The sequence below is a fragment of the Mustelus asterias genome, chromosome 2, assembly GCF_964213995.1.
Source record: "Mustelus asterias chromosome 2, sMusAst1.hap1.1, whole genome shotgun sequence".
In the NCBI taxonomy this organism is placed as follows: Eukaryota; Metazoa; Chordata; class Chondrichthyes; order Carcharhiniformes; family Triakidae; genus Mustelus; species Mustelus asterias.
Genome location: NC_135802.1, coordinates 27652192 through 27677191, shown reverse-complemented (window position 1 = coordinate 27677191; position 25000 = coordinate 27652192). Strand labels below are relative to the sequence as shown.

At 42.5% G+C, this 25000-nt stretch overlaps 1 protein-coding gene across 2 annotated transcripts in view; it reads left to right on the top strand.

Moving 5' to 3' along the window:
* Positions 1–1237: 1237 nt before the first annotated feature.
* Positions 1238–25000, top strand: part of larp4b (La ribonucleoprotein 4B) — a 125037-nt gene continuing 101274 nt past the window's right edge. The window contains exon 1 of one of the 2 annotated variants that reach the window (XM_078232666.1): positions 1238–1682. The gene's annotated coding sequence lies outside the window, so the exon portion shown is untranslated. The remainder of the gene's footprint in view (positions 1683–25000) is intronic. The other variant, XM_078232674.1, reaches the window with a different exon arrangement.

Here is a 25000-nt window from a genome sequence, read left to right as displayed (position 1 = left end):
TTCCACACGCGCCTCGCCTGTGACGCGATCCCCGTCCCGCCGCTCGCGTTCATTCAGCTTTTGGTGCCGCGGCGGGACGGACGGGCGGGAAAGCCGGCGGAAAGCGGGCAGCAGACACTGGGGAAGCAATGCAACCTCGTGCAATGATAACTTGAGGCCACAATTTGCTTTCATTTCCAGGTGCATTCAAGCGTCATTTACGCACTGCGGCACACGGGAAGAAGGCGGGAAAAGAAAACTATCATCAGTGTGTGTGTGTGTTTAAAAAAAAGCGAAACCATCTATTATCTCTTATACATCATTGTGTCCAAAAGCAGCTCGGCACACCTGGCTTCTTCTGTTTTTTAAAAAATAAAACCCGAATAAAAAATACATTAACTGCTTTTCTGCAGCATGTTTAGGAATTAAATGTCTTGACGAGTTAAGAGGGGCCACGAGTGTTCCATACGGCCAGAGAACGTGTCTACAACCAAACACACGCCTCTCCGGACTTGCAAAACCAACATTCATTCTCGGTGTCCTGTTTAAAATACCTTAATGCAAAATAAAATAAGTGCAAAAAGTAACTTCAAAAGGCAATGGAATTTAGGAATGATTTATATAGATTGTTCAAAAAAAAAGGGTAATTGTTTCAAGGCGCCTTACAAACAGCAGCAGGAGCGCGGCTACAAATCGCGGAGTTCCCATTAATTAAAAAAAGGGGGAGAGGCGGGAAACGCGGTGATTGACAGATGGGGGCGAGGCGGGAACCTCGCTGATTGACGGATGGGGGAGGGGCGGGAACCTCGCTGATTAACGAGTGGGGAGGACAATCGAAGCGGCTGGGGAGATAGGGGGCGGGAACCTGGATGATTGACAGGCCGGGAAAACAATCGAAAGTGGTGGGGAGGAGGGGAGGGGAGGGGCGGGGACATCGAAGACTGACAGCTGTGGGGCCCCAATCGAAGCCGGCTGCGGATAGGGGCGGGAACCACGATGATTGACAGGTGGGGAGGAGCTGGAACTTCGATGATTGACAGATAAGACAATCGAAGTGGGCGGGGGGGCGGGAACATTGATGATTGTCAGGCGCCGAGGCCAATCGGGAAACAGCAGTTTGAGTGGGCGGGGTCAGCAATGATGTCAGGTGGTGGAGGAGGGGGCGGAGCTTTCGGTACCCCGCCCTCTCGCTCCCTCCACGCCAGGAGCTGCCCATCCCCCTCCCTCCCTCCCCCCCCCCCCCCCCCCTCCTTCCGCCAGGAGAGAGAGCCGATCGGACGACGAAGCGCTTTTAACCGGAGCTGATTGGGATTAAACGGCGGCCAGGCCCCGAGCCTATATCGTCGAGGCCTCTTCCCCCCCAAAAAAAGGGAAAAGAAGAGTGGGGGAGAGAGAGGGAGAGATAATTTAAAAGAGAAAAAAAAAATCCCCCACCATTGACCGGGTTTTGTCGAAAAAGGGGGGCTTTCCCTCTCAGGCCGGCTTCTCACTCACAGAGACAGGGAGTTAGTGTGCGTGTGGAGAGAGAGAGATTCCCGGGGCCGCAGCGGCGCCTCCTCCTCCTCCTCCTGCTTCTTCTACTACTGCTGCTTCTTGTTGTTGTCCCGCCGCCCGAAGGGGGGAAGAGAGCGAGAGAGGATCGAGCGGCGTTTCCTCCTTCCAACCAACCAACCCACCCCAGTGAAGGCAGGAGCGGCGGGCAGGTGAGAGAGAGAGAAATGCGGGATGTGTGCCTCCGGGGGGGGGCCTCAGGCCGGGGCAGCGGGAGGGGAGGGAGACATGGTGGCCGCCATGTTGCAGCAGCAGCAGCAGTGAAGCTGATGGTGGTGAGAGCAGGCCTGAGGGAGGGGAATCATATCTGACCGCATCCCCCTCTCCTCTCTCTATCCCGGACACCCTATCTTGTCTGGAGAGGGGGGGGGGAAGGGTGTGTGGGGATAAAGCCTGGATTGAAGAAAAAGCTGCTGCTGACTGTGTGTGTGTGAGAGAGAGATATACATATTTAAAATTAAAAGAGGGCACAGCCAGCCAGCCTGCCTGCTTGCAGGCCCCAGGCCTGGCTCTGTTTTTTTGTGTGTGTGTGCTTTAATCTGGCGGGTTTACTCCATGCCTGCTCGGCGGGTGGTGGTGGTGATGGGAGGGGAAGGTGGGGGAGGAGGGTGGTTGTTTGTGCACCGAGTCCATGAAGAACATGTGCTTCCCTCCAATATGAATGGCTGGAGCTTGAACCCCTCTCCTCCCACCACCACCACCAAAAAAAGAGGGAAATGAATCTGCAGGATTTAAAAAAGTCTTATTTCTTAAAATTTCACTTCAGTGTGACGCATGTATCTTTCTGTGCTTTACCCCCCCCTCTCCCCCGCCATCTTCTCTTCCCCCCCCCCCCCCCCCCCAATCCGTTCTTTGGTTGCATTTTATTCGTGATTTTTTTTGGTAGATGGGGAGAATAAATGTCGACCTTTACTTTGTGTCCACATGTTTCTCCCCCCACCCCCCCCCCCCCGACATTAAGGATTTTGTGCAGCAGTCATTGTCACTTTCTTTTCCTCCTTTTTTCCCCCCTCTAATCCGAAAAGGGGAAGAAAGCGGGTGGGTGGGGGAAAGAGAGAGAAGTGCAGGTAGTGATCCCATTAGATCAGCAGCTCAGAGTCTTGGGTAGTATGATTTGGCAACTATTTAACGGGTACATAAAGGATGGATGGTTGTCCACCCCACCGAAGTTGACGAGAACTTGCCCCCTCGACACAAAAAAAATGTCAGCGAGATTCACAGCTGTGTCAGCTAAGTACCACAGACCGCACTGCGTCTGTTGCTACTGGGTTTGCGCTGCAAAAAAAAGTTTCCAGGGACACTATGTAGGCTTCTGGCCTACTTGAGCTTTAACACTTTGCTCAACTGCTTCCAAGAAAAGAACGATTTCTTTTCAACCCGCGGGGGGGGGGGGGGGGGAGATCCAGTTTTCTGATTAGTATGTAAAGCAGGGTCTTCGTTTTTATCTACCTTTTTTAAATCTACATTTTGGATATGGTAGGTCTCCAAAATGCATTTAGCACCACCAACCAAACGTGCATTAAAATCCATTCTGAATTCTACTGACGTTACTCAAATGAAATGTGTAGTGCCAGAGCACATCATTTTTAAAAACTTTATAATCTTGAAATTTCATTACACTGAGTTAATTTTTTGGTTTGAAGGGACTGCTTAGGTTTAAACTTGGCTTAAGTTTAAACTTTGTGCAATTGAGATTATAACTCTGAAGATTTATGATTAGTAATTCAAACATTATTTATCAATGCACAGCAAACATAAGCACAGCAGTTCCCTTGTGGGGGCCTAATGGTATATTGGCATAGAAATGAAAAGAAAGTGTCAGAAAAACTTAGCAACTGTCAAATTTAGTTTGTTCCAGCGAAGTTGCTTTGGATCTTCTATTATATTAAAGATGTATATCTTTAAAGGTGCAATACACAAGTGGTATAAGCAGCTTTGTTTACTGGCAATTATTGCTAGTGCACAATTGGATAAATTTCCTTAGAAACTGGTGATATAGACAGGATTGTAATTTAATCACAAGGATCTGGTATATGCAGATAAATATTTTTGAGTTTCAAGAAATGTTAGTCATGTGATAGTTACCGCTGATGTTGTACAGGTGCATTACCCAATCACTTGTGTTCATGAACTTTGCTCAAAATGGTTCAGAAATAGTGTGGAACTTCTAGTTTCATTGTGCTTTTGTCAGAAATGCAAGCACCATTCATGGCTCGAAAGTAGAATTGAGAAATTGGAGGACCAAACTTTATAGTGAAGGTATGAGTCCATAAAGTTGAAAAGAAAATCGGGAAATACATGTTACGTAACTTTTGGTTGTCAAATCCTCATTTTTTTTTTCTAGGACAAAGGAATGGCTGGCCGAAGGAGGAAAGGAGTTTTAGTTTTATAATTCTGTACGTGTGTTTGAGCAAGGGACTGGAGCAACGTTTAATTGCAACATTGTGAAAAGATAGGGAGGAGGAAAAAGGACAGAACAGTTTAGGGAAGCACTAACTGTCATGTCACAAATATAGTGTCTTTAACAAAGTGCTGTAGAGATACAAGAAAGCAACTTGCATTTAAATAGCACCTTGAATCTAGCAAAAGTCTTTGAGCAGTTTGTAGGAGTAATTGTCAGACAATTCTTTAAAAATGGGGATTCATGGGATGTGGGTGCGGCTGGCAATGCTAGCCTTGGTTGCCTATCCCTAAAGGCCCTTCAACTGGTTTGTCAAACTATTTCCGAGGGTAGTTACGAGTTAATTACATTGGTGGAGATTTGATGGAGGTATTCAAAGTCATGATGGGTCTGGGCAGGGTAGATAGGGGGAAGAAAGGATTGGGAGGTTACAGATTTAAAGTAATTAGAAAAGAAGCAAGAGTGATTTAAGAGGATTTTTTAATGCAGCAAACAGCAAGGGTTTGGAACACATTGTCTAAGAGTGTGTTGTAGGCAGGTTCAATTGAAGCATTCAAAAATGAATTAGACTGTTAGCCGAAAAGGAAGAATGTGTTGGATTGCAGGGAGAAGATGAGAATGGTATGAGGTGAGTTTGCTCATTTGGAGATCCAGTGCCGTATTCTGTGATTCTACGTGGATCTGCAGTTGCAGACCAGGTAAGGATAGCAAATTTCCCTTCCGAAAGAACATTTTTTTTTTACAACAATCAACAATGATTTCATGGTCACCATTACTGAGACTCGTTTCAAATCGATATTTAATTATATCAGCTGCTGTGGTGGGATTTGATCCCATGCCCCCAGAACATGATTGGTCAGTGACTTTACCATTATACCACGTGAGATTGGAAGAATTGACCAAATCTTTGGCCAGAGATAGGTTTAAGTCGGTATGTAAATAATTGAGGCAGAAACTCAATTAAAACTGAGGGGACATGCCAGGCAGTAAAATATATTGGACTGATGTTTGAGACGACTGTTCAGAGAATTTGCCTGCAAAATGGCCAATTTCTTGTTTTCTGTCGAGCTTAAGTGTCAAGCATTTCAAAACTAGGAGTTGGTATCTGTTACTTGATGCAGTACAAGAGATATTGGTCATTCTTCATGACGGTCACCATTTGCACAGACATCCACTTTGCCACAAAAATCTGATCAATAAATTTGTACTTTAAACCAGACAATTCCTAATTGCAAGACAGTAGTCAACTCGAGAGTTCAGATCTGTAAAGATTTTTGTATTAAACGATTTGCGGTAAAGGCACTGCTCAGTTAGTACTGTGCAAGATCAAGGCCTGAAAGAGACTAGACTGGCTTAGCTCCTATTCTGAAGTAGGCTTAAATATAGTGTCAACTGGCCAGGTTATTAGAAGAAATTTGGTTCCTTGGGCGAACTGCTTGCACTTCTGTGCTCCACCAAAGTTCTGCACCTTAAGAGGGCAGGATGTTTGAGTGGTGGCGGCTGGTTGCACAGGGAAATAATTCAAATCCTACATGGTGCGTTGTGATAACTTCAGTTGTAGTGATTCTGATTATTTGGGCCAGTCTGAACATTAAAGATCAAACTGCTTAGTGCCTTTTGAGACCCCTCTTTTATTGGAGTTACAGCTAGATTCTCAGCATATTTCGTGTCTCTGTGCCCCAAACTTGCAACTGGTAAAATCACAGATGTAATGCGTCGGCCTCAATAATTTGTAACGATAGCCACTATCAGATCGCAAGCAAAAATCAGTGTTAGATCAGTGAGCTTTCCTTTTGAATCCAAAGAACTGAACAATAAGTGTTTTGTAAAGTTTTTTTCTAAATATACAAATTCTAATTGCATTAGTGGGTGGAAGAGAGGAGGTGTTTCTGATGAGGTTGAAGATTGATAAAGTCTTTTGTCTTGGCATTAGGAGTTTTTAATTTGAATTTGAGTAAATTTCCAAGTTTATGGTTGTCAGCTTTCATAATGGCTTATCGTCAAGTCTGGAGTGTCAGTTCCTTGACATGCATTTCATGATGCTTTATGTATCAAATGTAGACCAACTTTAGTTTTTGCTTTGTTTGATTTTGGGTATCCTGAATTGGCTTCAGTGAGGGTTCTGAGTTTTAAATGTGTAATCACAGTTGAGAACAGTGGATACTCCTTTGTATATGCCTGCTTATCTAACTGACTTGGTTGGCAACTTGTGCCCTACTTAGGAAACATATAAATTAGAAGCAGTAGTAGGCCAGTTGGCCCCATGAGCCTGCTCTGCTATTCAATAAGATCATGGCCAATCTGATAGTAACTGCAACCCTACTTTTCCACCTATCCCCAATAACCGTGCACCTCTTCTCTTCCATTCCGCCCCCCCCCGCTGTCGTCAACGATCTTATCTTAAAAATATGACTGCTTCCACTACCTATGAACCACAAAAGTCTTATGTTCTCTCGATACACTGAAGTATTTGAATTACTTGCCTGCTACAACCTGCTCCCACCACATGTCAAGCCCCCTTCTCTTGAAGGTGCAGAACACAACAGTACTAGCGGCCTTTTGGCAGTTCACCCAGTGAACCAGCTGAGAGAAAATCCCCTTTATTTGTCTTAAATAGGCAACCCCTTATTTTTAAACATTGAGCCCTAGTTCCTAGAGGAATGATTCTTTCCACACCCACTGTCAAGACCCTGCAGGATCTGATATGATTCAATCAAATTGTCTCTTTTCTAAACTCCAGTATGTACAAGCTCACCTGTCCATGTTTTCTCATGAGACAACCTGCCCTTTCCAGGGAGGTGGTGGCGTAGTGGTATTGTCACTGTTTTAAGTTTATTTATTACTGTCACAAGTAGGCTTACATTAACACTGCAATGAAGTTACTGTGCAGATCCCCTCGTCGCCACACTCTGGTGCCTGTTCGGGTACGCTGAGGGAGATTTTAGCATAGCCAATGCACCTAATCAGCATGTCTTTTGGACTGTGGGAGAAAACTGGAGCACCAGGAAGAAAGCCATGCAGACATGGGGAGAATGTGCAGACTCTGCATAGTGTGTCACTCAAGCCAGGAATCGAACCTGGGTCCCTGGCGCTGAGAGGCAGCAGTGCTAATCACTCTGCTACTGTGCCGCCCCTGGACTAGTAATCCAGAGACCCAGAGTAATGCTCTGGGGACCCAGGTTTGAATCCCACTGCATCAGATAGTGGAATTTGAATTCATTAAAAATCTGGAATTAAGAGTGACTGTGAAACCATTGTTAATTGTTGTAAAAAGCCCAACTGGTTTGCTAATTATTGTCCTTGAGGGAAGGAAATCTCCTGTCCTGGTCTGGTGTATGTGGCTTCAGATCCACAGCATTGTGGTCGACTACTAACTGCCCTTTAACATGATGCATCAAAATTAACTGATGAACCCGTATGCCTCCATGTTGAGCTATTTGGAGGAAGCACTGGCAGGTGGCAAGGGCGCAGAATATACTTGCAAATGGCTCAGTAACACCACTACAGATTGCGCTGGCCGAGTCCTAAAGGACACAGCTGCCAGACTGAGTCTCCAGCAGGTGGTGAGGGAACCAACAAGAGAGAAAGATAGACTTTGCCTTATCTGTCGGCGTAGATGTATCTGTCCCTGATAGTATTGGTAGGAGTGACCATCTCACAGTCCTTCTGGAGATGAAGTCTGTCTTCACGTTGAGGGGGGCAGGTGATGGCCTTAGTGATATTATCACTACACTATTAATCCAGAAACTTGGCGATTGTTCTGGGAACCTGAGTTTGAATCCCACCACGACAGATAGTGGAATTTGAATTCAATTTTAAAAAAATGGAATTAAGAATCTACTGATGACCATGAAATTATTGTCGATTGTCAGAAAAACCCATCCGGTTCACTAATGTCCTTTAGGGAAGGAAATCTGTCATCCTTTCCTGGTCTGGCCTACATGTGACTCTGAAGCCACAACAATGTAGTTGACTCTCAACTATCCTCTGAAATAACCTAGCAAGCCATTTAGTTCAAGGGCAGTTAGGGTTGGGCAATAAATGCTGGCCAACCAGTGATGCCCACGTCCCACAAATGAATTAACACAATGGGGTGAGGGGATTTTTAAAAATGTGGCAATGCTACCAGGCTAAGTGGAATAAATTTCGAACAGATCGAGTCACCCAAAGCAGAGCAACTATGAGTCACTTTGTCCATCAATATCAGAATTGTACTCTACTACAATCTGTGACCTCATGGCTCAATGTATTCACCACTTTACCATGAAGCCAGAGGATCAAGCCTGCTTAAACGAGGGCAGGAGCAGCACCAGGCATTAAGAATTAGGTGTGTATCTATAACACAGGGTTACTTGTGTGCCAAACAGTGAAAGCTGAATGTGTTATGAGCTAAGCTATTCCGTAATCAATGGATCGGATCTAAGCTCTGTAGTCCTGCCACATCAGTTGTGAATGATGCTGGACAATTACAACTCACTGGAGGAGGAGGCTTCACAAATATCTCCATCCTCAAGAGTGAGTCCAGCGCAGAAGACCAGACTGAAGCATTTGCTGCAATCTTCAACCAGAAGTCCTGAGTGGATAATCCCCCTCAGCCTCCTCCAGAGATCCCCAGCATCACAGATGCCAGCCTTCCTATTTGCTTCACTGCACACGATGTCCAGAAACCACTGAAGGCACTGGATACTGCAAAGGTTATGGACCCTGACAGTATTCTGGCGGTAGTACTGAAGACTTGTGCACCAGAGCTTGCCTTGTCCCTACCCAAGATGTTGCAGTACGGCTACAGTGGCAGGAATTTCTCAAGGTAGTGCCCTCAGCCCAGCCATCTTCAGCTGTTTCATCTGACTTTATGATGGAAGGAGGGTGATTTTGAAGTGGGGATTTTCACTGACACAATGAGCACCATCCGTGATCCCTCATACCGAAGGAGTCAATGTCCATAAGTAGCAAGACCTATACAATATTCAGGCGTGGGCTGACAAGTGGCAAGTAACGTTTGTGCCATGCAGGTCCCAGGCAATAACCATCTTCTAAAGGAAAGGATCTGACCATTATCCCATGACATTCAATGGCATTGCCATCACTAAATTCCCCACTATCTGCAATCTGGGGGTTGCCATTGACCAGGAAAATGAACTGGACCAACCATCTAAAATACAGTGGCTATAAGAGCAGATCAGAGGCTTGGAATCCTGTGTAGGGTAACGCCCCTCCTGACTCCCTAAAGTCTGTCCATCGAGAAGGTACAAGTCAGAAGTGTAATGGAATACTTTCCACTTGCCTGGATGAGTGCAGCTCCAACAGCACTCATCCAACATCAGACAGTAGATTGCTCGATTGGTGCTCTATACAAAAACAACTCCGTCATCAATGAACAGTGACAGCTGTGTGCCATTTGCAAGATGCATTGCAAGAACTCCCCAAGGCTTCTTAGATCGCATCTTTCAAACTTATGACTGCTACGGGCTAGAAGGATGAGGGCAACCGACACGTGAACACCACCTGGAAGCTCCTCGCCAAGCCACTCACCAGCCTGACTTGGAAATATATCGCCATTCCTTTATTGTCGCTCAAATCCTGGAACTCCCTCCCTACCAGCACTATGGGTGTACCTACAACACATGGAATGCAGTGAACCATGGGGATGGCTCACCACCTTCTCGAGGGCAATAAATCATCAAGCCAGTGATGCCCAGATTCCATGAATGAATTTTAAAAAACTCAATCTAGTACATCTTCTCTGAACTGCTTCTAGTGTATTTTCCTTCAAATATGGAGACCAACACTGTGCACCACACTTGGCATTAATTGTAACTACTTTGCTATTTAATATTGAAAATGAATGAGCCCCTTGAGCTGGGTGTACATTACAGACTTTTATTCGTGCCTTATAGCAATCTTTTGAATAAAGATGCAACTAAGGTTTTTTTGCAGAGTTTCAATGCTTTCTCATTGTGAGAAATATTATAATTCAACCTATAGCTTTTGTGCTTTGTCCCTTTCTCTTCCTGTCTCTTCATTTCCACCTCTCTCTAAAGCGGCTCATTTGGCCCACTGCTCTGTTGGTGATTCACAATTTATCCATTTGGTGAAATTCCTCTGCCCCTTCACCTTGATATTTGAAAAATTATTTCAAAAGCTGCTGTTTTCTACCTACACCACTTTCTGCTAGGATGTCCTAAGTTCTGACCACCTTTTAAAAAGTTATAACATATAATAACCTTTTTTCATTCTTTTGAATTGACTTGGCAGCAATTGGAAATCAGTTTTTGAGATACCTTGTCAATATCCCCTCCTCTAACTTAAACCTGCGATGGCCATCTCAATTGGAGGAGGTGAATTCTGGAGTCCTCTAAAGGGAAAGTTAGGTAACGGAGAACTCCTTTTCTATGGAAAAATGAATTAAATGTTTCTACCACTTGCTGTCCAGCATACTTAATTTGTGAGTTTTTTTCTAAGCGGGAATTAATTTGTATGTGCCCATATTTGATGTTTCCAATTTTCTTTTCATTGCATAGGCACCATATCCCTGAATGGTATGCAACTCATTTTCAGTGCCTACCCTGATGGTTGCAATATCTTCAGTATATGATTCCAGGGAAATTGTTGCAGTTCTTTAATACATTGCTTATATTGACCTCAAAGCTCTTCTAATCCGTGAGGATGGTCATGGCTGAAGCAACACACCTTTTTTTTCCCTTCCTAGCTAACTGTTGCGTATCCTTACTGAATTTGATGATTTGGTGAATTTGGCACGGGTCAGCTTTGCGATTTCAGGGGGAAAAAGTTGCAGTAGTAGACTTGAAGGGATTTCTCAGCGGCTCGTTAGGAATGAAGGGAAGCTGAGAGATTATAAGATGGCAGAGAGTTTCACAAATAATGGGGAGAGGATGGAGGCAGCTCTTGAAAGAATTTAAACTCAAGAATACAAATTTTGAAGTGGATGTGTGGGGTGATGGGTTAATAGGATGGCGGACTGACCAGGAGAGCATCAAAATACTAACAAAGGCAAGAGTGGGGTTTTTCCAAATTGAATAGACTGAGGCAGCAGTTGGGGTGTCCGAGTGCTGGAAGTAGACCGTATTTGTGGATTTTTTTTGTCGCCTGTGTGCCTTTGCCGCTGACTACATTCCCTCATCCTACCAACTGTTTGAGATTAACCCAGTCTACTCTCAATCTCGTGTCACATTTGACTGAGATGAGTTTCTGGTCATGTCTGTGCGACCACTGATCTCTACCTTCGCAGCATCAGCTGGCTTAACCCCTGTCCCAGCTCATCTACAGAAATATCACTTGATTATTCCAGTGCACTCCTAGCTGGCCTCCCTCTCTACTCAGTAAACTTCAAGACCTACAAAACTGCTTTGTGTGCGCTTGCTTGTACCAAGTCTTGTTTGCACAAGTGCTCCTTGACTGACATTGGCTCCTGGCCAAGCAACATCTTGATTTTAGAAATCTTCATCCTTGTTTTCCAATCCCTCCATGTCTTCGCCTCCCTTGAAAAATGTAGGGACGTTTTATTACATTAGAGGCACAACATAAGCACAAGCTAAGTGAACATGGAGTCAGAAGTTCAGCTTGGGCCCAGATGTCATGGATAGTTTGTTTCAACATTGAGGGTGGCAGGAGTATGGAATTTCTTGGAAGTTGATGACTTTAGTCTTCCTGATATATCTAGAGGAAAATTATGTTATGCAAGACTGGGTGTCGCAAGTTGTGTAGGACTTGAATGAAGAGGTTGAACGAGAGATCATGGCATATATGTGGATATATGCAGATTCCCAAGTCCTTTGCGCAATGGTACTTTGGACAGCATAGAGATATAGGAGGGGCCAAGAATTGATTCTTCGTGCTTCCAGAGGTGGTAATGTGGCTGGGAAACAAAAACTCTTTCAGAAATTGCTTCAAATTTGCTGGCAGAGATATTCACAATATACAAAAAATAGCTGACAAAACTCCATCAAAGATAATCACACCTCGAGTCAGAAGTGCTCTGGACTGGCCCCAAGATCCATGGTTTGTTCAAAAGGAGTGGTAAACTATCTAAAGCTGTTTGTTTTACAGCTCCAAAATAACATTTCTTTTTACTGTGATATTATTTTAAGTCATACATCTGTTGTGTGACTTAAATATCTTCGCTGCTTCCAGCTATCATTCAGGACAGCAAGACCACTCAGTGAGCATTGCTATTTTGGTGTAAAAACCTGAAGATAGACAAATCAAACGGATGTGTGATCTGGCCAGAATGTCACAGCTGATACACACCTTCCCCCTTCCCTGTTTCATTTGTATCAGTTGTAATATTTGCATATAAATATGTACAATAATGTTTCACAAAATATATTTTTGTGCAGGTGCATGTTGTACATAAACGTCTTGTTTTTGTAGTCTTCTCGTAGAACAAATCATTCGCAAATGGGACACCGTCTAATTGCAAGCATCTCATGATATCAAGAACATCTGGTTGCAGAATAATAATTACCTATAGCAAAATGCTTCTTTATTTCAGCTTCAGACTGTCGGGAGCAATCTGTGGTACAGTCACAACATTATCCATTTGCTTTGTCACCATTGTTATGATCTCTTGTTAGAGTTGTCAAATTGGGAGTGGTTGCATGCACTTTCGACAAGCTGAGTTGAATGTCCACCTTTTCTGGAACTCCAGGGATGACGGAATAATTTTTCACTCACTATCACCCAGTCTGTGCAAACGTTTTAAAATGTTCTTTGAAACTCATCTATGTGAACAACATTTCAATACCAGGCAACTTGCCAGTATTTTCTGGTCAAGTGTAACAGCTTGCTGCAGTACAACATTCATCTGACTCTGCTTCACCTTGTGTTGGCACTAAATTCAGAACAGCAGCCACAAGCTCACCAATGTTTTTTTTCTCACTAAGAAAGCCATCTTAGTGGTCTGTTGGAAGTCATGGATTACTGACAAACCACTACATGTGTGACATTGCTAATTAAATACAACAAACTGCACTATAGGAAAGCTTATGGTGCGGTCTGCTACATAGGAGCAATATTTCATGAATTCTGTAGTCTTCAATATTCCACCATGTTAATGAATTTTGGAAAAAGTCCACTTTCCAGTTGGTATTTGATATACATTAATTGTATATCAATATTTTTGTAAATCCGTAAAATTGCATGTTTCCTGTCGATCTTAATTATGAATGTCTACATCATGGAAGCTGTTTATATAACCATATAATTACACCCTACTCTTAACCTGCTAATTTCTTTTTCACCTAAACCCAACCACTATCAATGCTGGAAGAGTTTTTCTCATTAAAAGAACTGTTATTTTTGTCTCCAGCCACAGAACAATGTTTCAGATGATGGATAAAACGCTCTATTGTCAGCTCTTGCAGCCTGATGGTGTTTGGATGAGTGTCAGCTGTGGCACTGGTAGCACACTTGGCTCTGTGTAAGAAGCTTCAGACCTGAGCACAAAGGGTATTTTCATAGTAACTTCTTTGCAGTGTTAATGTAAGCCGACTCATAACATTAATAAATAAGCTTAAACTTTAAAGATCAAGTACACCATGTTGGTGTGAAATCTTTCAAATTGGGTGCCCGACCCAAGTTCCGTCCCCTCCAAGATGCCTTTGTGGAGTTTGCACATTCTCCCCGTGTCTGCATGGGTTTCCTCCAGGTGCTCCAATTTGCTCCCACACTCCAAAGACGTGCGGGTTAGATTGATTGGCCAGGATAAATAGACCCTAGTGTCAGGAGCATTAGCAGGGTAAACATGTGGGGTTGCGGGAATAGGGTCTGGGTGGGATTGTGGTCAGTGCAGACTCAATGGGCCAAATGGCCTCCTTCTGCACTGTAGGGATTCTATGACTGTAAATGTAAAAGATCCCATCGTACTATTTCAAAGTAGAACAGGGGAGTTATCCCAGGCATTCCCACCAATACACATCCCTCAATCAACATCAGATCCAAATTATCTAACCATTATTGCTTTGAGTCTGCTGTACAAATAGACTACATTTCGACCTATTCTAGCAGTGACTGCATTTTAAAAACTTCAGTGTGAGATTGTGAAAGTATCTAAGTTTATATTAAACCTCCGATTGCTTGAAAGTTTAAAACTAGCATTGGGTGAAGAAGAGCTCCAATTCTTTTAGTCAACCAACTAAAACTAAATTAAACAGAGGGACAAAATAAAATGGGCAGTCTCGAGTTCCAGAAGTCTGCATACTTTCAGTCACCGTGGCAGCAGGAGGAATTGTGGGTTGAGAGAGACTTGGTAATTGAGCAATTATGCCTTAAGTAACTTTGTGAAATTCATAAATCGGGCAACTACCAGCAACATCTAAATCAGAGTTTAATCAATATTGCGCAAAAGACTCCATCAAAATTTCCATCAGTGATAGCTTTGCAATGAAGAGTTCCTTTAGTTTGGCATTGCATTCCATTATACTGGGCTCTGCTTGCATAATACGATTTGAATTATGTATTCTACTGCAAATATTACTGTTGGAAAATATTGAACGTTTTGTGCCCCACAAAATGAAGACTGTGTTTTAATAGTCCTTGTGTTGTGATTGAATTTGTATTTTTTTGGTAGTATTCTGATTACTTTTCTACCTTTTCGTCAGTTACATTGCATAAACCTTTTTGCCCACTTGTACTGCAGTAAAATAATTGCAGTCCCACAATTAGCTATGAACCTGGGTTTTGACGGAGGATTGTGTTTCTAATTGGTATTTTTCAGTGCTCTTCTGACTAATCTTCTTTCCAACCAGCACAGACTTGTGAAGGGATGTACCTGATTGGTGGCTCAGAGCAGAGTGATGTCTTTTAGCTTTCTGTGCACTAATCCGAGGATAGCTGAGTTGAGCAATCACTTGGAGGAAAAGGTGGCAGATAGCAGAAGTTGTTGGAGTAACAAAAGGGGCAGTCCCACTGTACAATACATGTAAATGGAGGAAAGGACTGAAAAATAGTCTTGAAAAAAGTAAACAAAACAAGGTAATGGTCAGATTAACAGAGCAACTGCAAATAGTGTACTGAAAGCTTTGGGACGTTGAGGATGAGAGATGACTACAAAGCAAGCTCTTCAAAGCTGTCAAACCCGGCTTATGATTTTGTCTGTTTTAAATCATCCAATTCTTCCAAATTGGGAAGAAAAGGTCTGATTGGTAATTACATTTACAAAGGGGTAGTTAAGAAATTAGTCTTTTGCATGATAACAGTTGGCGCCCAGACACATCCTTGCCATTTCTGAGGGGTGAAAGTGCATGTCAAGCTAGAACTTCCTGGGCGACAAAAGATGTTAAAAAGAAAGGGAGGAAAACTTAAAAAGTTGTTAGGTTCAAAATGCAGTAGAGAATTAAGGGGAGGGAGGGAAACCTGGCAACAATGGGCTGATCAGACTGCAATGGATGCTATAATTGTACTCTAATTGTTTAATCTTTTTTGATCAAGTTCTTTGACATCAAGAGCCGTGTTAGGGGCAAAATGGTATTTGACAAAATACCTTGTTCTGGGCAGCTTCACAAGATAAAGGCCCCTGGGATTAAATGATGTGTTCCATACAGGACAAAGCAGAGAGTAATGGCAAATGGTTGGCTATTTTAGAATGTAGGGAAATATGCAGTGGCAATCTCAGGTGGTGGGAGGGGGTCAATATTAGATGTACAGTATTAATGATCTGGACTTGGGTATGCAGGGAATAATTTCAGAGTTTGCAATTCAGTGGTTCGCAACTTGAAGACATAGCAAACAATGAGGTGGATAGTAACAGACTTAAGGAGAGCATAAATTGGTGAAATAGGCTTGACACTTGGCAGATGAAATTTAATGCAAAGAGGTTCAGTAAGAAATCAGGAGAGGCATTCTGACCCAAACGGTACACTTGCAGGGGGTATGCAAGAAAGGACATGGAGGTGCAAGGAAATAATCTTTGAAGGTGCCAGGACTGGCTGAACAAGCTGTTTTGATAAGAGCATATGGGACCCCCTGCTCTATTAATAGAGTACAAAACCAAGGAAGTTGTGTCAAACTTTTATAAAACATCATAACCCTTGGTTGGTGAATTTGGGAAGCGTATCGAGACCCTGGAAAGGGTGCAGATGAAAGTTCATTGAATTGTACTGGGGTAAGGACTTGTGTGGCGAAGATGGAGTTGTTCACTGAGCCGAGAGCAATGAGGGAAATTTAGTGTTCAGAATCGTATTGTTTTAGTTTGTCTTCAGTATTTCCAGTGACGGTGAGGACAGTAGCCAGAGAACTCTAACTTTGAGGTGATTGGCAAATGAGCCAGAGATGACATGAGGAAACAAATTTATGTAGTGAGTAAGTGCACTAGAATGCAGCACCTGAAAGATGGTGGGAGGAAATTTGATCATAATTCTTAAGAGCATTGTCTACATACATTCCAGTGGGAAAAGAGCTCTTGCACACTCAAAGCGTAATGAAGCAGCTCTATGAAAGCTAGGGCTGGAGAATTGCAAATGTTATGTCCTTGTTTTTAAAAAAAAAAAGGTTATAAGGATCGTCGACCCAAGTTCCTGAGCCCTCCAAAGAATTTTACCCTTTGTTTTATATCATCTCTCCATGTTCTTCCTACCAAAATGCATCACCTCACACTTCTCTGCATTGAACTTCATTTTACCAGCTATCTGCCCACTCCACCCACTTGTCCATGTCCTCTTGATATTCCACACTGGCCTCTTCATAGCTTACAAAACCTGGAAGTATTGTGCCATCGGTAAACTTTGAATTTGTCTCTTATATATTAATGACCTAAATCTTGGTAGACATCAGGAAAGGCAAGGATCCCAATACAACCCCTGGGGAACATCCCTACAAACCTTCCATAAGACCAGTTGGTTTAACGTCAGTGGTGGGCAAGTTTCTAGAAACTATTATTCAGGATAGAATTAGTAGTTACATGGAAAGGTGTGGGTAAATTTGGAAGAGCCAGTATTGATTTCTGAAGGAGAAATTGTTTAACTTGGAGTTTTTTTGAGGTGGTTACTGGGTCACTGAGGGTAATGCTGTTGATGTGGTTGACATGGACTTTCAGAAGGCATTCAATGTAGCGTCCCACAACAGACTGGAGAAAATATGTAGTTCATGGAATAAAAAGGACAGTAGCAACATGAATAACAAAAATTGGCTGAATAATGGAAAGCTGAGAGTAATAGTCAATGGATATTGTTTGGGCTCATGGAAGGTTTGTAGGGATGTTCCCCAGGGGTTGTATTGGGATCCTTGCCTTTCCTGATGTCTACCAAGATTTAGGTCAATAATATGAGACAAATTCAAAGTTTACCGATGACACAATACTTCAGGTTTTGTAAGCTATGAAGAGGATAGTGTGGAAGATCAAGAGGACATGGATAAGTTGGTGGCGTGGGCAGATAGCTGGTAAAATGAAGTTCAATGCAGGGAAGTGTGAGGTGATGCATTTTGGTAGGAAGAACATGAAGAGATGATATAAAACAAAGGGTAAAATTCTTTGGAGGGCTCAGGAACTTGGGTCATTGAAGGTGGCAGGGCAGGTGGAGAGCGCCATTAATAGCAGATAGTATTTTGCTCTATATTAATAGGAGTATAAAGTACAAGAGCAAGGAGGTTATGCTGAACTTGTACAAGACACTAATTAGACCTCAGTAGGAGTATTGGATACAGTTCTGGGTTCCACACTGTAGGAAGGGTGTGAACGCATTGGATAGAGTGCAGAAGAAGTTAACAAGAATGGTTCCATAGACAAGAAACTTGAGTAATGAAGATAGATGGGAGAGGTTGGGATCTTCTCCTTGGAGAGAAGAAGGCCAAGAGGAGATTTGGTGGAGAGCTTCAAATTCATCATGGGACTGGATAGGATAGGTGGGGAGAAACTGCTGCTCCTCAAAAAAAGGATCAAGAACAGCAGGGCACAGATTTGAAGTGATTTACAAAAGAAGCAAATGTGGTATGCAAATCTTTTCTCAGCGAGTGGTCAGAAATTCTCTGCCTGGAAGTGTGGTGGTGTTTGGCTCATTTTAGGCATTCAAGAGGGCATTAAATCGTTGTTTTTATTCATATAATGTACAGGGATAAGGCAAGGGAATGATATCAAGTCATGATGCTTGCTTGGAGAGCGGTGCAGACATGGGCTAAATGGCTGCCCCCTGTGTCATAACAATTGTGATTCTGAAAGCTGGCACAGGCTTGAGGTCCGATGTCTGCTGCACCATTCTATGATTTGCATTATAGTGTGTTAGGATTTAAAATGTTCTTAGTCAGACAGCTCTTGGAGCTGGCACAGCCACAATAGGCTGAATGGTGGCTGCCTTTGTAATTTTATGATCCTATACTTTTTAGGTTGCTTTTGTAGACTTTGAATTAGCACTAGAAAGTTATCAGGGATCCATGACTAGAAATTTGCAAGGACATTTGTTGGCTGAACGAAAACCTGAAATTACATTTCGCTACTCCGGACGCTACACCTGCTCTCTGCCTATTGTCTGATATTCGTTGCAAGTCCAACTCTTTAGGACTCAGATGCAGATCTTAAGGCAGCCATTTGAGCCTGTAATTGATCTTAATTGAATTATTTCCTGGAGCCTTCTGAAAATACTCTTGTTTAGATTATCTTGAGCCTTCTCATTGCAAAATTCCCAGAAATTCTTTAGTGTGCATCCAGATGCTTTAAGATTGCAGTAAGTTTTCTCTTGCTAAGCTCATATTTTAATTTAATATCTGATTCTTCTTCATTGTAGTTTACATCACTGGTTGCTTGGAGGTACTTCATAGAATCCCTACAATGCAGAAGGAGGCCATTCAATCCATCGAGTCTGCATCAACCACAATCCCCATAACCCTACTTATTTACCCTACTAACCACCTGACACTAGGGTCAATTGAGCATGGCCAACCCATCTAACCCTCACATCTTTGGAGTGTGAGGGGAAACCGGAGCACCCGGAGGAAACCCACAGGGAAAACGTGCAGACTTCGCACAAACAGTGACCCAAGCCAGGAATCGAACCTGGGTCCCTGGCGCTGTGAGGCATCAATCCTAACCACCATGCCGTAAATAGCAGAGAATGGTTGGTAGGATATTCCTCTGTCTTATTGTATAAAAAGACCTGCTCCGAAAGCATTGGTTCAATTCCTATACCGGCCGAGGTTATTCATGAAGGCCCACCTTCTCAACCTTGCCCCTCACCTGAGGTGTAGTGATCCTCCGATCAGCTCTTCCCCCTCAGAGGAAAGCAGCCTATGGTCATCTGGGACTACGGCAACTTTACTTTTTTACTTATACCTGTGCTATTTTTGAAATGGAGTGCTAACCCAGTTTCCAGATTTCTGTGCCACTCATCTTGTTGGCCAGTGTTTATTCACCTGCAACAGCTTACATTTACACATTACCTTTGGGGTAATGAAATATCCAAGCAGTCAGAATTAGGTGGGAGTGATGAAGTGGGGAAGAAATGTATGTCACCTGTACATGCGGAAACTGCATGATTTTGAATAATGTTACTGAGGGGGCAGCATGTACCTGGGAGTTTTCTTCATTTGCAGGATTTTCCAATTGCAGTTTGGCATACCTAAATGGTAAAATTGTACATCTGGATGTTTATTGGCAGTTTGTACACTTAAACTGGTAGTAGAGCCTTTTCTTGGACATGCTCAAATCGGTTTTTGACAGGTGGTTTGCACATAACTAACCAAAATGAGGTTTGTTGCAGAAAATTGCTGTAATTCGGTCCTGGGGCGGCACTACTTTTTTTTACTTGATCAAGTGGAGATTTAATTTGACAATTGCTACCTTTTCTAAATTGCTATTTTTAACTGAATCCCCAGTCTTGTATTAAACGCCAATTTTATTTAATAGTCATATCATAATCTTTTGGTTGCTAAAATGCTCATTCAACAAGTGTGCTTATGTGCAGGTGAAATGGAGACAGTATGATGTTGTAGTTTTTACTTTGTTTACCAGGCCATCTTTACCATGTATAACCTTTATTGAAAAGATTTAAGTTCTGGTGCTTGACCAATTTAACTGAATTCCTTACAGAAATGACAGGACTTTAAAAATAGCATTTTGAGTGTGCTGTGAAAGAGATGTTTTGTCAATATTAAGGGGAGGTAGAAACATGGACAGAGAGATAGTGAAGGATAGGAAATAGAGGGGATGATATGGTGGATGTTTCTAGATTGGTAAGTGGCTTCCCCAGGGATGTGCTGAAACAGCTCTCCTCTTCATGTGCATAATTGATTTCCACATCGCCAGAGAGAAAATGTCAAAATTGCTGGAGCATGCCAAATGAAGGATGCGATTACTAAAGGAGAAATTGGTTAGTGAAGTCTCAAAATATGTGAAACTTAAATCAATATATTTAGCAGATTAGTCATTTCTAATGGTGAACATTGGAACCATGCCAATAACACAATTGTGTCAAAATGGAATGATTTGAGTGCTGCTACACAAATATGAAAGTGAAAGGCAGAACATGACTCAACAGTTTGTGTTTTATTTGTAGGAACGTGGATTAATTGCGTTTTATATTTTTTTAAAAACTTGGTTAGGCTATCCCATTCAAGGAATGTTTGAGCTCTAAAAGGTTCATGCTTCACTAGGCTAATATCAAGAATGAGAAGATCCTGTTACGAGATTTCAGAAACTACTGTGTTCAGTGAAGTAAAGGTGGTTCAGGAAGGGATCCAATGCAAATGAACAGTTTTTGCAGGTGAACTGATTATTTCTACTGACCTTTTTAAGTTTTTCTGTTCAAAGTTTAAAATAACAAATTCAGTGCCATGAGTATCTATTGCAAGTTTGTTACTGTGACGTGACACTTTAGGTAAATTGATAAATGTTTAAAGGATACCTGGAAATCATTAACTCAAATATGGAGCAACAATCATATGCCGTTCTCTTTTTGTGCTTAAATTCTTGATTCTAAAGAACACTTGCTGAGTTGGCAGTGGACTGCCCGAGAATTCCACTGTTGCTGTCAATTGTATTTAAAATGGTGGTGGGAATTTATTTGTGAAGAAAGAGATGTGGGGAGAATTTTGGAATTTGGATTTTAATACAACCACAATGGCTAATTCACCCTTTTGGCAACTGTAGCTGTGCAGGTTTAACTGAGATTATGGCAGTACTCTTGGCTCAATGCGGTTCAAGTATTTTTAAATTCAGTAGCTGTTCCACATAACCTGGATGGTCGGTGCTATTGCTTCATTCCCTTTTGAACATTTTCATTCCAGACCACTGGGAGTGCTAGGAGTGAATTCAACTTTCTCCAGTTTACATAGAAACCCTATAGTACAGAAAGAGGCCATTCGGCCCATCGAGTCTGCACTGACCACGATCCCACCCAGGCCCTACCCCCATATCCCTACATATTTTACCTGCTAATCCCTCTAATCTACGCATTCCAGGACACTAAGGGGCAATTTGAACATGGCCAATCAACCTAACCCGCACACCTTTGGACTGTGGGAGGAAACCAGAGCACCCGGAGGAAACCCATGCAGACACGAGGAGAATGTGCAAACTCCACACAGACAGTGACCCAAGCCGGGAATCGAACCCAGGTCCCTGGAGCTGTGAAGCAGCAGTGCTTCAGTGCTGTTTTAATTGGCTTTTTCTAACTATTAATAAATGCAATTATGGAGCAGCTTTGAAATATGTAAACTTATTAAATTAATAATTTGCGCAAAAAATCAAATCACTATTTACTAAGAGCTTAAGTTGGTTTTTCTTTATGGGCTAGGATATTACAGTATAGTGATGTAGACTGTGCAATGATCTCTAGGGCAGGATCCGCAACCTGCAGGTCTTCAATATCCCATTTGCTATTCCCAACCTTTTCCAATTGGATCACAACTTGGGGAAAAAAAACCTTAGTCAAGTGAACAGAAGTTAGCTCTCTCTTTGTGGGGATGTAAAGTCAATAATTATGTGCTTTGAAGTCTGACACATTTAAAGAAAAATCATGTGCTGCAAAACTTGTTTGCATGGTATAGCTCCATCATTGTTGTGGATAATGCCTTTGGTTCTAGGAACAGGTTCTATGGTTGTGAACATTGTTTCTAAAAGAAAGCTGAGACAAATTGTTCTCAATGTTTAGCTGTTATCAAAAGGATCAATGTCTGAAATAATTGACTGAATTCTGTTTATAAAGATGACTAATGACAAAACATCGAAAATGAACTAGTTTAGAATTGGGTCCAGTTTAAACTCTTTGTTTCTATTGGTAAATTCAAATAAATATTTTGTGCAAAGTCATGAAATGAATCGTAGAATGGGAACAGCACAGAAGAAGGTCATTAGGCCCATCATGACTGCTGGCCCTTTTGAAGCAGCAATTTGTCTAATGCCACTGGCCTGCTTTTTCCCTGTAGCCCTGAAAAAATTTCCTTTTCAGAAAATCCAATTCGTCTGAAAACCTCAATTGATGCTGGTTTCTTCACCACATGCTAAGGCAGTGCATTGCAGATCCTAACCACTCGCATTGTATAAAAACGTTTTTCTTGTTGCCATTGCTTTTGCCAGTTACCTTTAAATCTGTGCCCCCTGGTTCTTTGTGTTTCTAGTGGGAATAGTTTCTGCCTATCTATTCTATCTAGACTGCTTGTGATTTTGAATGCCCCCATCAGATTCATAGATCTTGGAACACAGCAAGAGGCCATTCGGCCCACTGTCCATGCTGGCCAACAAAGATATGACTATACTAGTCTCATTTTCCAGGGGCCTGGTCCATAGCCCAGGAGGTTATGGCAACAGAAGTGAGTATCTAAATATTACTAAAATGTACAGAGTTTGAGACTCAACCACCCTTTCAAGCCGTGTGTTCCAGACACACACCACCCTCCAAGGTAAAAACATTTCTCCTGAGCTCCCCCCTCAGCCTCCTGCCTCTTCGCTTAAATCTATGCCCCCTGGTTATTGATCCCTCTACTAATGGAAAAATTGCTTTCCTATCCACCCTATCAATGCCCTTCATAATCTTATGCACCTCTATCATGTCCCTTCTCAACCGTCGCTGCTCCAAGGAAAACTGCCCCAGCCTATTCAATCTCTCCTCTGAGTTTAGACCCTTCAGCCCAGGCAGCATCCAGGGAAATCTCCTCTACACCCTCTCCAATACAAATACATCCATCCTACAATGTGGTAACCAGAACTCCCCACACTACTCCAATTGTGGCTTAACCAGCTTTTTACACAGCTCCAGCATGACCATTTGCCATTTTACCTTGCATCCCATGGGCCTTTTCTTTCTTGAACAGTGTGCCATAAAGGACCTTATCAAAAGCCTTGCTAAAGTCCACATAGACCACATCAACATTCCTGGTTCCCATCTCAAAACTTGTGATTTAAATTTGTCATTAAACATGACCTTCACTGAACAAAATTAATCAATGTGCATCCAAGTGCAGGTATATTCTGTCCCTCAGAATTCTTTCCCCACCATTCAAGTTAGACTGGTGTACATCTTGTCTATCCCTACTTCCTTAATGGGACAGTGTTAGCAGTCCTCTGGCACCTCGCCCTTGGCCCAAGACTAGTTGAAAATGATGGCCAGTGCTTTGGATATCTCCTACCTTGCCTCTTTCAACAGCCAGTGATGCAGCTAATCCGGGTCTGTGGGACAAACAGCTAGTTACTCTCTACGTTAATATTTCACAGTCCTCTGCATTGATGTCTATACTTACATCGTCCTTTCTCATGAGATCTCTCAGCCCTCCCTTCGAGGGCAACAGCTCCATCTTCTCCAATTTATCTACTTAACCGAAGCCCCTCAACTCTGGAGCCATTCTTGTTAATTTTTTCTGTAGCCTCTCAAATGTCTTCACACCCTTGCAGAACTGGATGCAATAAACTTGTTGAGGCCAAACAAGTGTTTTACACAGGTTTAACACAACTAAATTTTATACTCCTTGACATTAATAAAACACAGGATGCTGTATGTGATTCTCGTGAAGCTTTTCTGCACCCTCTCAATCCACCTTCAATAATTTATGCTGATGTATATCCACTTGAGTTGTATTGAAGACACTTGGCAATATGCCAACCATGTGGTTTAGAAATGCTAGAATTTGCCTTTCGGCTCTGAATAGACTTTATTTTAGGCAAACTTGTTTTGAAAATTTTTGGGTTCAAAAAAATGTCGTCTGACCCTTGGCCCAGAGCCCTGATTCATTAGTCCGTTGTGTCTGTGCCATGGGAGGTTGAGTTAACCCCAGTGGAGTTGGAGAAAAATGCAATTCTGAATTGTCTGTTAACTTTTCCAGGTGGCGAACAAAATTGTTATATGGGCAGTTCTGGATTTAAACCTTTTTGGCATAAGGCATAGCTGCTTTTAGTTTCTCTCTTCATCCTGAACCCCAGAGCTAGAATTTGGACCAGTCTCGGGAGTAAAACTGATCAAATTCTGAATTTCTTTTTACAGATTTTAAGTAGGCAGCTTAGGTGATAGTCTTGGCTACTTGTTGAGTAAGTCTGAACAATAAATGCACTTTGAGGCATCACAGTGAAGCCTGGTGATCTTGTCATCTATTTTAAGTACAGGTACAGAATTCAGCCATGTTTTGCATACCAGAATCCCACAAGCTTCACTTAAGATGAACTCCAGTTAACCTGTGTATTTGAGGGAATATTGTCCAGCAGCACGACTGAACACAGACAACCCCTGCTTCTCTTGAAATAGTCACAGCTTAAGATAGTGTCCATTTTTCACGTCCAGTTCGAAGGATAGTGTTTCCAATGCTGCTTTTGTAGCATACTCTCAGCTGCCTCCATTTTGTGTGCTCAGATTCTGAAGTGCAACTTGATTCGCAGCTTTCTCTGTCCATAAAAATTATTATTTGCTTAAGGCAATTTTTGAGAGTGGTTTGGTTTATTTTAATGATATGGTGTGGGAGTGGAGAAAAAACCCGTCTGGATCACCAAATACCCTTTTGGGGAAGGAAATCTGCCTGTTCTGGCTTGCGTGTGACTCCAGATCCATACCAATGTGGTTGGCTCTTAAAATGCTCTCTAAAATTGCCTAGCAAACCACTCTGTTCAAGGGCAATTAGGAATGGGCAATAAATGCTTGCTTA